This window comes from Scyliorhinus canicula, chromosome 16 (assembly GCF_902713615.1).
Source record: "Scyliorhinus canicula chromosome 16, sScyCan1.1, whole genome shotgun sequence".
Taxonomy (NCBI): domain Eukaryota; kingdom Metazoa; phylum Chordata; class Chondrichthyes; order Carcharhiniformes; family Scyliorhinidae; genus Scyliorhinus; species Scyliorhinus canicula.
The window spans coordinates 83,158,648-83,170,901 of NC_052161.1; the positions used below are offsets into that span (position 1 = coordinate 83,158,648).

The following is a 12,254-nucleotide window of genomic DNA, read 5'->3' on the forward strand; positions in this document are numbered from 1 at the left end:
CACTCTCTCTCGCATCTGTTACACAGGAACAGGAAGAGGCGAGCGTCATACAAGGAGTTAAAAGAGAACAAGGGTGAACAGGGAGCGAGTTCGAGAGCTCAGGCCCCCAGGTGGCTGAAGGCACGGCCACTAATGGTTAAGGGATAGGATTTGGGGCTTGATCGAGAAGCCAGAATTGGAAGGGTATGGGGGCTTTGAAGGCTTGTAGGACATTACAGAAATAGGGAGGGCTGGAGGAAGTTACAGAGGTAGGAAGGATGCCGAGACAGGAGGAGGTGTAGAAACTGGAGGAGATTACAGAGATAGGGACAGTTGTAGGGGCTGGAGGAGGCTACATAGATAGGGAGGGGTGTGGGGGTGGAGGAGGTTACAAAGATGGGGAGGGGTTTAGAGGCTGGAGGAGGTTACAGAGATAGGGAGGGGTGTGGGGCTGGAGGAGGTTACAGAGATGGGGAGGGATTAAGGGCCTTGGGGACGTTACAGACGTAGGAAGGGGTGTAGGGGCTGGAGGAGATTACAGAGATAGGGAGAGATGTAGGGGCTGTAGGAGGTTACAGAGATAGGGAGGGGTGTAGTGGCTGGAGTAGATTACGGAGAAAGGGAGAGATGTAGGGGCTGTAGGAGGTTACAGAGATAGGGAGGAGTGTGGGGGCTGGAGGAGGTTACAGAGACAGGGAGGAGTTAATGGCCTAGAGGAGATTACAGAGATAGGGAGGGGTTAAGGGCCTTGAGGACGTTACAGAGGTAGGAAGGGGTGTAGGGGCTGGAGGAGATTACAGAGATAGGGAGAGATGTAGGTTACAGAGATGAGGAGGGGTCTGGGGGCTGGAGGAGGTTACAACGAAAGGGAGGGGTGTAGCGGGTGGAGGAGGTTACAGAGATAGGGAGGGTTTAGGGACTGGAGAAGGTTACAGAGATAGGGAGGGGCGTAGGGGTTGGAGGAGGTTACAGAGATGATGAGGGGTGTAGGGCTAGAGGAGGTTACAGAGATAGGAGGGGTTAGGGGCTGGAGGAGGTCACAGAGATAGGGAGGGGTGTGTGTCCTGGAGAAGGGTAGGGAGATACGGAGGGTTTAGGGGCTGGAGGAGGTTACATAGTTAGGGAGGGGTTTAGGGGCTGGAGGAGGTTACAGAGATAGGGGAGGGATTTAGAGGCTGGAGGAGGTTGCAGAGATAGGGAGGGGTGTGGGGCTGGAGGAGGTTACAGAGATAGGGAGGGTGTGGGGCTGGAGGAGGTTACAGAGATGGGGAGGGGTGTAGGGCTAGAGGAGGTTACAGAGATAGGAGGGGTTAGGGGCTGGAGGAGGTCACAGAGATAGGGAGGGGTGTGTGTCCTGGAGAAGGGTAGGGAGATAGGGAGGGTTTAGGGGCTGGAGGAGGTTACATAGTTAGGGAGGGGTTTAGGGGCTGGAGGAGGTTACAGAGATAGGGGAGGGATTTAGAGGCTGGAGGAGGTTACAGAGATAGGGAGGGGTGTGGGGCTGGAGGACGTTACAGAGATAGGCAGGGTGTGGGGGCTGGAGGAGGTTACAGAGATATGGAGGGTGTGGAGCTGGAGGAGGTTACAGATGGGGGAGGGGTTTAGAGGCTGGAGGAGGTTACAGAGATAGGGAGGGGTGTGGGGCTGGAGGAGGTTACAGAGATGGGGAGGGATTAAGGGCCTTGGGGACGTTACAGACGTAGGAAGGGGTGTAGGGGCTGGAGTAGATTACAGAGAAAGGGAGAGATGTAGGGGCTGTAGGAGGTTACAGAGATAGGGAGGAGTGTGGGGGCTGGAGGAGGTTACAGAGACAGGGAGGAGTTAATGGCCTAGAGGAGATTACAGAGATAGGGAGGGGTTAAGGGCCTTGAGGACGTTACAGAGGTAGGAAGGGGTGTAGGGGCTGGAGGAGATTACAGAGATAGGGAGAGATCTAGGTCACAGAGATGAGGAGGGGTCTGGGGGCTGGAGGAGGTTACAGCGAAAGGGAGGGGTGATGGGGGTGGAGGAGGTTACAGAGATAGGGAGGGTTTAGGGACTGGAGGAGGTTACAGAGATAGGGAGGGGCGTAGGGGCTGGACGAGGTTATAGAGATGAGGAGGGGTATAGGGCTAGAGGAGGTTACAGAGATAGGGAGGGCTTAGGGGCTGGAGGAGGTTAAAGAGATAGGGAGGGGTGTGTGTCCTGGAGAAGGGTAGGGAGATAGGGAGGGTTTAGGGGCTGGAGGAGGTTACATAGTTAGGGAGGGGTTTAGGGGCTGGAGGAGGTTACAGAGATAGGGGAGGGGTTTAGAGGCTGGAGGAGGTTACAGAGATAGGGAGGGGTGTGGGGCTGGAGGAGGTTACAGAGATAGGGAGGGGTGTGGGGCTGGAGGAGGTTACAGAGATAGGGAGGGGCGTAGGGTCTGGAGGAGGTTACAGAGATAGGGAGGGGTGTAGGGGCTGGAGGAGGTTACAGAGATAGGGAGGGGTGTAGGGGCTGGAGGAGGTTACAGAGATAGGGAGGGGTGTAGGGGCTGGAGGAGGTTACAGGGATAGGGAGGGGTGTAGGGGCTGCAGGAGGTTACAGAGATAGGGAGGGGTGTAGGGGCTGGAGGAGGTTACAGAGATAGGGAGGGTGTGGGGCTGGAGGAGGTTACAGAGATAGGGAGGGGTGTAGGGGCTGGAGGAGGTTACAGAGATAGGGAGGGTGTGGGGCTGGAGGAGGTTACAGAGATGGGGAGGGTGTGGGGCTGGAGGAGGTTACAGAGATGGGGAGGGGTTGAAAATAAGGATGAGGCTTTTTTAATTTGAGGTGCTGCAGGCCAGTGAGACGGGGGATGTTGGTGAGGTGGGCCTGGCTACCCTCAGAATACTTGTCAAAGTGAACGCTGTGTTGACAGACGAGGACACCGAGTGGCATCGTGTAGATGGAATGAGGAGTAGATCCATGGAGAGGGGACGCCAGAGGGAATGGTGGGGGGAAGGAGAAGCCATTGCAAGGGACCCTCTAGTTACGACGAGATAGATGAGAGTGGAACCCAGTTTGAGCTGCCTCGCCCAGCAAAATGGTCTGAGTTACAATAATATTTATAATAATCTATATTGTCACCAGTAGGCTTACATTAACAATGCAACAGGTGATTAAGAAGGTGAATGGAGTTTTGAATTTCATTGCTAGTGTTATGGGCCAGGGTTTATAGAACATAGAACATTACAGCGCAGCACGGGCCCTTCGGCCCTCGATGTTGCGCCGACCTGTGAAACCATCTGAAGCCTATCTGACCTACACTATTCCATTTTCATCCATATGTCTGTCCAGTGACCACTTAAATGCCCTTAAAGTTGGTGAGTCTACTACTGTTGCAGGCAGGGCGTTCCACACCCGTACTACTCTCTGAGTAAAGAAACTGCCTCTGACATCTGTCCTACATCTACCACCCCTCAATTTAAAGCTATGTCCCCTCGTGTTGGTCATCACCATCCGAGGAAAAAGACTCTCACTGTCCACCCTATCTAACCCTCTGACTATCTTATATATCTCTATTAAGTCACCTCTCAGCCTTCTCCTCTCTAACGAAAACAACCTCAAGACCCTGAGCCTTTCCTTGTAAGACCTTCCCTCCATACCAGGCAACATCCTAGTAAATCTCCTCTGAACCCTTTCCAAAGCTTCCACATCCTTCCTATAATGTGGTGACCAGAACTGCACGCAGTACTCCAGGTGTGGCCGCACCAGAGTTTTGTACAGCTGCAGCATGACCTCGTGGCTCCGAAACTCAATCCCCCTACTGATAAAGGCTAGCACATCATATGCCTTCTTAACAGCCCTATTAACCTGGGTGGCAACTTTCAGGGATTTATGTACCTGGATGCCGAGATCTCTCTGTTCATCTACACTACCAAGAATCTTGCCATTAGCCCAGTACTCTGCATTCCTGTTACTCCTTCCAAAGTGAACCACCTCACACTTTTCCGCATTAAACTCCATCTGCCACCTCTCAGCCCAGCTCTGCAGCTTATCTATGTCCCTCTGTATCCTACAACATCCTTCAGCACTATCCACAACTCCACCGACCTTTGTGTCATCTGCAAATTTACTAACCCATCCTTCTACACCCTCTTGCAGGTCATTTATAAAAATGACAAACAGCAGTGGCCCCAAAACAGATCCTTGCAGTACACCACTAGTAACTGAACTCCAGGATGAACATTTGCCATCAACCACCACCCTCTGTCTTCTTTCAGCTAGCCAATTGCTGATCCAAACCACTAAATCACCTTCAATCCCATAGAACATAGAACATAGAACGATACAGCGCAGTACAGGCCCTTCGGCCCTCGATGTTGCACCGACATGGAAAAAAACTAAATGCCATCTAACCTACACTATGCCCTTATCATCCATATGCTTATCCAATAAACTTTTAAATGCCCTCAATGTTGGCAAGTTCACTACTGTTGCAGGTAAGGCATTCCACGGCCTCACCACTCTTTGCGTAAAAAACCCACCTCTGACCTCTGTCCTATATCTATTACCCCTCAATTTAAGGCTATGTCCCCTCGTGCTAGCCACCTCCATCCGCGGGAGAAGGCTCTCGCTGTCCACCCTATCTAACCGTCTGATCATTTTGTATGCATACTTCCGTATTTTCTGCAATAGCCTACCGTGGGGAACCTTATCAAACGCCTTACTGAAATCCATATACACCACATCAACCGCTTTACCCTCATCCACCTGTTTGGTCACCTTCTCAAAAAACTCAATAAGGTTTGTGAGGCATGACCTACCCTTCACAAAACCGTGTTGACTATCGCTAATCAACTTGTTCTTTTCAGGATGATTATAAACCCTATCTCTTATAACCTTTTCCAACATTTTACCCAGAACCGAAGTAAGGCTCACAGGTCTATAATTACCAGGGTTGTCTCTACTCCCCTTCTTGAACAAGGGGACAACATTTGCTATCCTCCAGTCTTCCGGCACTATTCCTGTCGACAAAGACGACGTAAAGATCAAGGACAAAGGCTCTGCAATCTCCTCCCTGGCTTCCCAGAGAGCTGTTTTTAGCTCTGTGTTTTAGTTTCGATTGAGGTCTTTGGAAGCTGGAAAAAGACAGAGAAGTCTTGGGTGTGTGTCTCTCTCTCTGCAGTTTAAAAGGTGCCTCCAGATCATTTGATGACTTCAAAGTAATACCTGTTTTTTGTAAGGAATTTAAATCTACTGTTTTGTGGGAAAAAAAGGTGTTTTGACTTATGGATATTGTTAGGAAAGTTATTTAGTGTTACCTAAAGAGTATTGTGTCTGTGGGGATTATCAGTGTCGGTATTTGACAAACTGTTTACTGTGTTTTTATAATATGTTAACTGGAATAATAGAATGAACATTGTTTTGTTTTAAAAATACTTAAGATCTCTGTTGCATAACACCTGAAAAATGGGCCCTTGTGCTCCCCATAACCAAAATCTATTAAAAGTTGTGGGTCAGGTGAACTCCATGACATACTTTGGTGTTCTCTGAACCCTGGCCCACTATACGAGTAAAGAATTTAAGTAACTCCTCTACAATCTTTCTCGCTGTAATATTGCGTACTAGAATGGCCTCTGGAAATCTACTAGACACATCCATTATAGTCAAAAGATATTGATTACCACTTTTCGTTTTAGGAAGCGGTCCTACGCAATCAATTAAGACCCTTGTACAAGGTTCCTCAAATGCTGGAATAGGTATTAAGGGTGCTGGTTTTATCACTGCTTGACGTTTCCCTATAACTTGACATGTGTGACATGGTCGACAAAATTTAACTACATCTTTATGTAGTCCAGACCAATTAAAATGTTTTTGTATTTTAGCTTGAATTTTCCTTACTCCCAAATGATTTGTTACTGGTACCTCATGTGCCACACGCAACACCTACTTTCTATACCCTATCGGCAATACCACTTGATAAACTTCTGCCCACTTTTCATCCGGTCTCCATTTTCGCATCAAGATGGGCAGTACAGTAGCACAAGTAGATAGCACTGTGACTTCACAGCGCCAGGGTCCCAGTTCAATTCCCCGCTGGGTCGCTGTCTGTGAGGAGTCTGCACGTTTTCCCTGTGTCTGCGTGGGTTTCCTCCGGGTGCTCCGGTTTCCTCCCACAGTCCAAAGGCGTGCAGGTTAGGTGGACTGGCCATGCGAAATTGCCCTTAGTGTCCAAAAAGGTTAGGAGGGATTACTGGGTTACGGGGATAGGGTGAAAGTGAGGGCTTAATGTGGGTCGGTGCAGACTTGATGGGACGAATGGCCTCCTTCTGCACTGTATGTTCTATGAAAGACATCATTTTTACGGTAATAACATTCTGGTATACACTCAGATTCCTCTTCCGTGTACGCTTTGCGATACATCCATTTCATTTCTATATCTTTCTGTTGTAACTCCGCTAATTTTCCTGAACTAAAAATATCTGCCTCATCCTCCACCTGTTCTTTTTCTTTTCCAACCATCTGATCAAAAATTATTTCTGATAACTGAACTTCAACTTTATCTTCACTCTTTGATTTCTCCTCTTGTCTTAACCTGTGACTTTGCGACCTTGTTACTACACAATCCAGAAAAATCCCAGGATATTCGTCCTTCAACACTTCAGTTGTCTGATCTTCCACTGGCTTATCAACCACAGTAGGCATCACTCCCACCTGCGATCCAGCTATTTCATTACCCAAGATAAACTGTATTCCTGGACAAGATAGTTTATCTATTACTCCTACTACCACTTCACCACTCTTCACTGGACTTTCCAACCTTACCTTATATAATTGAACACCACTCCTCTCACCCTGAATTCCACATATTATCACCTTTTCTGGCAATATTCCTCCCAAACTACATAACTCCTCATCTCTTACTATCAAAGATTGACCAGCTCCCATGTCTCAAAAAATTGTGTCTTCATTATCCACTCCTCCTGGTACACATGAGTAAACTCTACCCACGCAAGTAAATTATTTAAAGAGATCTGGCACCTTCTTATCAATCACCTCTTGATCAGGCTGCACAATCTTTTGCACCTCCTTTGCTTCACTTGGGCTTTCCTTTACCACTTTAACACACCTGTTTTACCACATCAGCCTTCCCAGTGTTTATTCTTCAACCACCAACACTGTGACTTTACATGGCCTAGTTTATTACAGTGAAAACATTTGAAACTTTTCATTTCTCTTCCACCCTCCTGGATTTCTTTTTTAATCTGAGGTACACTCTCCTTATTATCTCCCATCAGATCCCCTTTACCTCTACCACTTGAGTATTTGTTCTTTCTCCAGTCTTTATTCCTCACCGGCTGAAACTGATGTCGGAAACCAAACTTTGATTTATTAACTAACTCATAATCATCTGCCATTTCAGCTGCTAACCTCGCAGTTTTAACCCTCTCCTCTTCCACATGAGTTCTCACTACATCAGGAATTGAATTTTTAAACTCCTCCAAAAGTATAATTTCTCTGAGAGCTTCATACGTTTGGTCTATTTTCAAAGCTCTTATCCACCTATCAAACCTATCTGTTTGATCTTTTCACACTCCATGTATGTTTGACCAGGTTCTTTCCTTAAATTTCTAAAGTTTTGTCTGTAGGGTTCAGGCACTAGTTCATATGCACCTAAGATGAATTTTTTCACCTCCTCATAGGTCCCCGATGTCTCCTCCGTTAGTGATGCAAACACTTCACTAGCCCTACCTATCAACTTTGTTTGAATCAAGAATACCCACATGTCCTGTAGCCATTTCATTTGTTTTGGTACCTTCTCAAATTAAATTAAAAAGGTTTCTACCTCCTTCTCATGAAACCCTGGCAATGCTTGGACATATTTAAATAGATCCCCACCAAGCCTTTGACTATGACGCTCTTTCCCTTCATCCTCATCACTATCCTCAAACTACGTTTCTCTTTACATTTGCCAATTTTATCAGACTGTCATGTTTCACGGCCATTTTCTGAAGTTCAAACACTCTCTCTTTTCCTTTTTCCCTGATCTGTATCTCCCTTTCTCTTTCTTGTTGTTCTGCTAGGGCTATTCTTTCTTTTCTTCTTTCTTCTCTCTCCTTTTCTCTTTCTTTTTCCCTCATTTCGTATTCAAGCTGCTTTCTTTTTCATGTTTAAGTTGCTTAATCTGTAACTGGATTTTTGTCATTTCTAATGAGTCGAACTGTATCTCCGGCAATTTTAAATGCTCAGCTACCGCCGTAAGTACCTCTTCTCTTTGTGTGCTGTCAGGTAATGTTAACTGCAATGTTTTTTCCAAATCTAAAAGTATTTTTTTAGTCTCTGTTCATAAGGTACTGCGTGTGACCTTCTCCACTTCAAAACTTCCGAGCCTCTAAAAGAGCCATTCTCCACAACACACTCCCTACTTAAACTGGAATCCCACACCTGAAAAGCAAACACAAATATGCTCACCCCTCACTGTCTTTAAGTTCACTAAGCCAACCCAATCACGAAAGATAGACTTTTATCCCGGACGAGCCCCCAATTTATTATGGGGCAGGTATTAGAGAACACCAAAGTATGTCATGGAGTTCACGTGACCTACAACTTTTAATTTATTTTGGATATGAAGAGATATGAAGAGACAAGGGCCTACTTTCCAGGTGTTATACAAGAGAGATCTTAAGAATTTTTAAATAAAACAATGTTTATTCTATGAATCCAGGTAACATTTTATGAACACACAATAAACATCCAACTACCAACTACCAACACAAATACCCCCCAAAGATACAGTACTCTATAGGTAACCCTTAATAACTTTTCTAACAACATCCGTAAGCCAAACACCCTTTTTCCACAAAACAGTAGGTTTGAATTCCTTGTTTGAATTCTTTGTTTGAATGCAGCTCTCCAACTGAAACCGAAACCAAAAAACTCAGAGCCACAAAGCAGCTTCCAGCTCAAAACGAAAGTAAAAGACAAAATCACAGCCCACTTCCAACCACACAATGACATCACTGTAGCCATTTGATAAAACACACTTTCCTTAAAGGGACCCTCACATGATGCTAGAGGGATGGAGTTGAAGACTAGGGAGGTTATGCTGCAACTGCATAAGGTATTAGTGAGGTCACACCTGGAGTATTGTGTGAGAAAGGACGTACTGGCGCTGGAGGATGTGCAAAGCAGATTTACTAGGTTAATCCCAGAGTTGAGGGTGTTGGATTACGAGGAGAGGTTGAGTAGACTAGGACTGTACTCGTTGGAATTTAGAAGGATGCGGGCGAGATCTTATAGAAACATATAAAATTATGAAGGGGATAGGATAGATGTGGGCAGGTTGTTTCCATTGGCGGGTGAAAGCAGCACTAGGGGGCATAACCTCAAAATAAGGGGAAGTAGATTTAGGACTGAGCTTAAGAGGAATTTCTTCACCAAAAGGGCTGTGAATCTATGGAATTCCCTGCCCAGTGAAGCAGTTGAGGCTCATTCATTAAATGTTTTCAAGTTAAAGATGGATAGTTTTTTGAAGAATAAAGGAATAAAGGGTCATGGTGTTTGGGCGGGAAAATGGAGCTGAGTCCACAAAAGATCAGCCATGATCTCATTGAATGGCAGTGCAGGTTCGAAGGGCCAGATGGTCTACTCATATTCCTAGTTCTTATGTTCTGCAATGGAAGTTACTGTGAAAAGCCCATTGTCACCACATTCCTGCGCCTGTTCGGGTACACTGAGGGAGAATTCAGAATGTCCAATTCACCTGACAGCACGGCTTTCGGGACTTGAGAGGAAACCAGAGCATCTGGAGGAAACCCACGCAGACGCGGGGAGAACATGCAGATGCCGCACAGACAGTGACTCAAGCCTGGTATCGAATCTGGGAACCTGGCACTGTGAAGCAACAGTGCTAACCACTGTGCTACTGTGCCACCCAGTTTAGGTCTGCCACAGTAGCAATCGGTGTCACAGTCGAGAAAAGCCATCTTGGCCCAAATGACAGGGTGGAAACGTGATCAGAGGAACTCAAGCACCGGGTCCCAGCAATAATGGATGCACATGTGGGAGGTGAGAAGTGTTTCAGGGGTTGGAGAGGAAAGGAAGTTTAGGTTACGGCTGATCTGTGTTTTAACTCGTCACTCAGGTCGTTTCCACATCGCTTAATACTGTCCCTTCACCAGGCTAGATGGAATTGAGGTTCAAAAGGAGGAGGTGTTAGCAATTTTGGAAAATGTCAAAATAGATAAGTCCCCTGGGCCAGATGGGATTTATCCTAGGATTCTCTGGGAAGTCAGGGAGGAGATTGCAGAGCCTTTGTCCTTGATCTTTATGTCGTCTTTGTTGACAGGAATAGTGCCGGAAGACTGGAGGATAGCAAATGTTGTCCCCTTGTTCAAGAAGGGGAGTAGAGACAACCCTGGTAATTATAGACCTGTGAGCCTTACTTCGGTTCTGGGTAAAATGTTGGAAAAGGTTATAAGAGATAGGGTTTATAATCATCTTGAAAAGAACAAGTTGATTAGCGATAGTCAACACAGTTTTGTGAAGGGTAGGTCATGCCTCACAAACCTTATTGAGTTTTTTGAGAAGGTGACCAAACAGGTGGATCAGGGTAAAGCTGTTCATGTGGTGTATATGGATTTCAGTAAGGCGTTTGATAAGGTTCCCCACGGTAGGCTATTGCAGAAAATAAGGAAGTATGGAATTGAAGGTGATTTAGCGGTTTGGATCAGTAATTGGCTAGCTGAAAGACAGAGGGTGGTGGTTGATGGCAAATGTTCATCCTGGAGTTCAGTTACTAGTGGTGTACCGCAAGGATCTGTTTTGGGGCCACTGCTGTTTGTCATTTTTATAAATGACCTGCAAGAGGGTGTAGAAGGATGGGTTAGTAAATTTGCAGATGACACGAAGGTCGGTGGAGTTGTGGATAGTGCGGAAGGATGTTGCAGGTTACAGAGGGACATAGATAAGCTAGAGCTGGGCTGAGAGGTGGAAAATGGAGCTTAATGCAGAAAAGTGTGAGGTGATTCATTTTGGAAAGAGTAACAGGAAGACAGAGTACTGGGCTCATGGTAAGATTCTTGGTAGTGTGGATGAGCAGAGAGATCTCGGTGTCCATGTACATAGATACCTGAAAGTTGCCACCCAGGTTAATAGGGCTGTTAAGAAGGCATATGGTGTGCTAGCCTTTATAAGCAGGGGGATTGTGTTTCGGAACCACAAAGTCATGCTGCAGCTGTACATAACTCTGGTGCGGCCGCACCTAGAGTACTGCGTGCAGTTCTGGTCACCACATTATAGGAAGGATGTGGAAGCTTTGGAAAGGGTTCAGAGGAGATTTACTAGGATGTTGCCTGGTATGGAGGGAAGGTCTTACGAGGAAAGGCTCAGGGAATTGAGGTTGTTTTCGTTAGAGAGGAGAAGGCTGAGAGGTGACTTAATAGAGACATATAAGATAGTCAGAGGGTTAGATAGGGTGGACAGTGAGAGTCTTTTTCCTCGGATGGTGATGACCAACACGAGGGGACATAGCTTTAAATTGAGGGATGATAGATATAGGACAGATGTCAGAGGCAGTTTCTTTACTCAGAGAGTAGTAGGGGTGTGGAACGCCCTGCCTGCAACAGTAGTAGACTCGCCAACTTTAAGGGCATTTAAGTGGTAACTGGATAGACATATGGATGAAAATGGAATAGTGTAGGTCAGATAGGCTTCAGATGGTTTCACAGGTCGGCGCAACATCGAGGGCCGAAGGGCCCGTACTGCGCTGTAGTGTTCTATGTTCTATAAACCTCTCCCGATTGAGATTAAGATGGGCGGGGATGTGGGGATGAGGTTACACGGAAGTCAGCCGTGAGCTCATGAAATGGTTGGGCAGTCTCGATGGGCCTCCTCCTAATTTGTATATCTCTGCTTAAAGGTGATTACAGGATGCTAGATTTGGAGGTAGGTGAGCACTTTGGTGATAGTGACCACAATTCAGTTATGTTTACTTTAGCGATGGAAAGGGATAGGTATGTACCTCAGGGCAAAAGTTATAGCTGGGGGAAAGGCGATGATCCGATGAGGCAAGACTTAGGATGCATCAGATGGGGAAGGAAATTGCAGGGGATGGGCAAAATTGAAATGTGGAGCTCGTTCAAGGAACAGCTATTGCGTGTCCTTGATAAGTATGTACCTGTCAGGCAGGGAGGAAGTGGTCGAGCAAGGGGACTGTGGTTTACTAAAGTAGTTGAATCACTTGTCAAGAGGAAGAAGGAGGCTTATGTAAAGATGAGACGTGAAGGTTCAGTTAGGGCACTCAAGAGTTACAAGTTAGCTAGGAAGGA

The 12,254-nt window shown here is 46.4% G+C and overlaps 1 protein-coding gene across 1 annotated transcript in view; it reads left to right on the forward strand.

Moving 5' to 3' along the window:
- LOC119950710 (guanine nucleotide-binding protein G(I)/G(S)/G(T) subunit beta-3-like) overlaps window positions 1-12,254 on the forward strand; it is a 38,960-nt gene that overhangs the window by 20,918 nt on the left and 5,788 nt on the right. The gene's annotated exons all lie outside the window — the stretch shown is intronic.